The sequence below is a fragment of the Penaeus monodon genome, chromosome 2 (assembly GCF_015228065.2).
Source record: "Penaeus monodon isolate SGIC_2016 chromosome 2, NSTDA_Pmon_1, whole genome shotgun sequence".
Lineage (NCBI taxonomy): Eukaryota > Metazoa > Arthropoda > Malacostraca > Decapoda > Penaeidae > Penaeus > Penaeus monodon.
The window spans coordinates 55,596,055-55,601,054 of NC_051387.1; positions in this window are offsets into that span (position 1 = coordinate 55,596,055).

A 5,000-nucleotide genomic window follows, 5' to 3' on the forward strand; every position below is an offset into this window, starting at 1 on the left:
GTCCTACAAGGACGTTGGCGATCATGGATTACCTAAAAGGTAACACCGGCACTCTCCGTGGAAAGGAACTGGGGACCCTACCACGTACTCACTCCAAGAGCATCACAACATGAAAACTACAATTAAGTATCATGCTGTGACCACGGCGGCTCAAACATGAACCTTGCTCTTCTTCAACTGGCTTTTCCATGTTCATCATGGGTCGCCGGTGCGGAGCATTTTTTATCCACATCATATTATTAGATTGGCAGCTTCGTATTAAGGCCGGATGCCCTTCCTGACGCCACCACAGATGTCGGCGGTGGACCTAGCCCTTGCCTGAATAGGCATACCCTACAAGGCAGCAGGGGGATTTGGAGTGAGAGTTCCCTTCTCCTAGCCTTTGGTTGAAGAGGCATACCCTACAAGGCAGCAGGGGGATGCAGTTTAACGTCATACCCAGGACATGGCTCACACACACACACACACCACACACACGCACATAGACGCGCACACACACACACAGCACAATACAACAGTAGACTCTTAGTAAATTCTCAGATCCGCAAAGGATGACGACGGATTGACAGACAGCGCAAAACTTCATTACCAAGAGGATAATAATCCCTTGGCCAACTGCACTAATAAAAAAAACAACAACAACGTCATTCAAAGCATCTCATAACAGCCTTGTTGCATCTGATGTTGCATTCGCTTGCACAGTGCAAAAGCAGTGCAAGTTATTGTCGGCGATCGCTCGTCTATTCACTTTTTTCAAGCAGAGAGAGTTGGCTTCATTTTCGTTTTTTTCTGTCTGTCTGTCTTTCTCTCTTTGTCTTGTTTCTCTTTTTTTTTTTGTTTACTCTTTTTGTCTATATGTCTGTTTGTCTGTGTCTATTTTTCTCCCTCCCACCTTCTCTCTCTCTCTCTCTCTCTCTCTCTCTCTCTCTCTCTCTCTCTCTCTCTCTCTCTCTCTCTCTCTCTCTCTCTCTCTCTCTCTCTCCCTCTCTCTCTCTCTTTCAACACGTCCCTCTCCTTCTAGTTTTCTCCCCCTCTACTTCTCCCACTCCTCTCCCTCTCTCTTTTCTCCTCTCTTTCTATCTCTCTCCATCTCCCCATCAACCCATCTGCCTCTCTTTTTCCCTCGTTTCTTCCAGCGACACACCAAAAGGAATTCCATTTTTTAAAAATTAATTATTATTATTTTTATCATTATCATTATTATCTTTTTTAAAACCTCCAAAACAAAGTGTAAATAACAAACATAACACTACTGTTTTACGCTAGATAATGGAACTGCTGTTTTACCGTTCTGAATCTAATGAATATTTCTTTCTTGATAATTATATTACACACTAATTACTTATGGAATTAATTAGAGATGTAGAATATGCGTGGAATCTGTTTTTTCAGCGGTAATGATGGTGATGATCATGATGATGAATAATGCGGAGAATAATGATGATGATTTTAATGGAGATAATGGTATGGTTAATGATAGTAATTATGGTAATAAGAACGTTTATGATGATGGCAACGTTATTAGTGGCAGTGAACATCAGCATGCGCAGTATTAATAATAGTTGTAGCAGTGCCTGTAGCGGTTGTGGAAATGAGAATAATAAAGATGATAACAAGAGACATAAAGAAACATAGGAGACAAGAAATGAAGCAGAAAGGAATTTTCTTTCTCTCTCTCTCTCCCTTCTTCTCTTCCTCGGGCATACAAGGAAGGATGGAAAGGAAAGGGCGTGGACAAAGAGAGAAAGAGGGAGCGTGACTAAGGAACTCAGGAGGGGGCGTGGCCAATGAAAGTAGGAGGGAGCGTGACTAAGGAACTCAGGAGGGGGCGTGGCCAATGAAAGTAGGAGGGAGCGTGACTAAGGAACTCAGGAGGGGGCGTGGCCAATGAAAGTAGGAGGGAGCGTGACTAAGGAACTCAGGAGGGGGCGTGGCCAATGAAAGTAGGAGGGAGCGTGACTAAGGAACTCAGGAGGGGGCGTGGCCAATGAAAGTAGGAGGGGGCGTGGCCAAGGAAAGTAGGAGGGGGCGTGGCCAAGGAAAGTAGGAGGAAAAAAAAGAGTGGCTTAAGAAAGAAAGAAAAAAAAAAGGGGGGGGGGGGGTAGACAAGAAAACAAGGAGGGGCGTGTCATGAGAAATAGGATGGGGCGTGGCCAAGAAAATCAAGAAAGGGTTTGGCTAGGCAAAGAAGGAGGGAGGCGTGGCCAAGGAGAGAAGGAAGGGGCGTGACTTATATTAAAATAAGGGGCGTGGCCAAGGAAAGGAGGAAGGGGCATGGCCAAGGAAAGGAGGAAGGGGCGTGGTCAAGGAAAGGAAGGGGCGTGACCAAGTAAACAAGACGGGGGTGTGGCCAAGGAAACTAGAAGAGGGCGTGGCTAAGGAAAGGAGGAAGGGGCGTGGCCAAGGAAACTAGAAGGGGGCGTGGCTAAGGAAAGGAGTAGGGGGCGTGGCCAAAACGTATTCCTTGTTGATACATCTGATTTTCCTCTTCCTTTTCTTTAGTTTTCTTTTCTTATCTTATCTTCTTATCCCGCATTTTTTTTTTATATTCTTTTTCCTTCTTATCTTCTCTCCCTCTTGCTATTTACTCCCTTCTCTCACTTACTCTTCACCTTCTCTTTATGCCTTCTCTTCCTAATTCCTCCCTCCTCCTACTCCTCATATTTCTTCCTCATTCTTTTCCTCTTCTTCTTCTTTTCTCCTTCTTCTTCTTCTTCTCTACTTCTTTAATTTTTCTTCCTGCTATTCCTCTTCTTATCCTATCTATCCTCCTTCTTCTTCCTCATTTTCCTCGTTCTACCTCCTTGCACCCTTTTCTCTTTTTCCTCTTCCTCCTCCTCCTCCTCCTTCTCCTTCTTTTAACCTCCTCCTCTTCCTTATGTTTCATCCTTCTCTTTCCTCCATTTGTCTTTCTCTTTCTTCTCCTTCTCTTCCTCCTCCTTCTGCTTCTTTCGTCTCCTTTTACTTGCCTCCACTCTCCTATTCCCGCTTTAACATCTTTTATTCCATTTCTTTTCCATATCTTCCCCTTCCTATCTCCTTTTCAATCACCTCCTATCTCCTTCTTACCTTCTTTTCTTCTTACTTTACCATCTTCTTCTCCTCCTCTTCCCTATCTCCTGCTTCTATAATCCCCCCATATCTTCCTACTTCCTCTTACTTCACACCTTCCTCCTTCTCCTTCATTTGTTATCTTTCTCCTCTATCGCCTTCTTCTTGAATTTTCTATCTATTTATTTATCTTCTTTTTCTCCCTGCTTCTTCTCCTCATCCTTTCTACTTTCTTCTCCTACACCTTACTCTATCCCATTTTCTTTCGATTCTCTCTACTCTCTTCTCCTTTGCTTAAATCATCTTCCTTCGTCACTTTTTTCCTCTCTTTTCATTTCTTCTCTCTCTCTCTTCTCTCTATTCTTTGTCCTCTCTTTCTCATTTCATTCTCTCTCTCTCTTTTCTCTCTCTTTCTCCTCTCTCTCTCTCTCTCTTCTCTCTCTCTCTCTCTTCTCTTCTCTCCTCTCTCCCCTTTTTTCTCTCTCTCTCTCTTTTCTCTCTTTTCTCTCTCTCTCCTAAAAATAATAGTTTCTTCTTCTTTTAACGGTAGGTTCATGTCTGAGCCGCCGTGGTCACAGCATGATACTTAATTGTAGTTTTCTTTGTTGTGATGCTTTTGGAGTGAGTACGTGGTAGGGAAAGAGAAAGAGAGAGAGAGAAGAGAGAGAGAGAGAGAGAGAGAGAGAGAGAGAGAAAAGTTACTCGTGATTAAATTCTGCGAAAGGCATTTTATTGACGCGCGCTCCGGTCTTGTTTGCTCAAATCATCTTTATTGTTGTTGTTTACTGTATTTTGCAAGGAAGGGGAGGCGTGCAAGGGGAGGCGTGCAAGGGGAGGGGTGAAAGGGGAGGCGTGCAAGGGGAGGCGTACAAGGGGAGGGGTGCAAGGGGAGGGGTGCAAGGGGAGGGGTGGAATATATATACATATACATATATATCTTGAGGACATGAAGACGCTCCATTTTCTCATATTCTTTGTTGCTTTTGTTATTGATGCTTAGTCATGATTATTGTTGCTTCTGTCAATAATATTTTGTTGTTGTTGTTGTTGTTCCTACATGTTGCAGCGTTATCGTGCATCGAGACAAATCTGATTACTGTTACTGGAATAGTTTTTAATATCAAGGCTACTGCTTGTGTGCGATCAAACATTACTTTTTTTTTTTTTTATGAAACACTTCTGATTATCTTATTCTTTAGAATGTTATCATCTTTAAACCGATATATCCGTTGTTATATATTATGCCTCTTGTAATAAGGCATCCTCGTTGTTGTTGTTGTTGTTGTTGTTGTTGTTGTTGTTGTTGTTGCTGTTGTTGTTGTTATTGCTATGTTTTGCTGTTATCTCGAAATGATTCTTATTCAGTATCCATTTTGGTTATTATAATAACGTTAAAGTTATGCCGCAAAGGATAATGTTAATAATTCTTCTTCTTTTAACGGTAGGTTCATGTCTGAGCCGCCGTGGTCACAGCATGATACTTAATTGTAGTCATTCTCTCTATTTTATCCGGGCTTGGGACCAGCACTGACTTTGGGCTGGCTTGGCCACCCAGTGGCTAGGTAGGCAGATAAAGTTCCTTGCCCAAGGGAACAACGCGCCGGCCGGTGACTCGAACCCTCGAACTCAGATTGCCGTCGTGACAGTCTTGAGTCCGACGCTCTAACCATTCGGCCACCGCGGCCCTCTAATGTTAATAATACTGATGGCATAATCATCAAAACACAGAGGACAATAATTTTAATGCTGAACTTAGTCTTTGAACTGCATGAAATGAAGGTAATATTGATTATGGGTGTTAATGATTATAGAGATATTAAAGTTAGTGGTGATAATCGTCACAAATCATAATATAATCAGTAATGATGGTGATGAACAAAAGTCGATATCGATGGTAATAAAAACAAAACTCCAAAATGAAAACTATATATAATAAAATGAATAGTGAT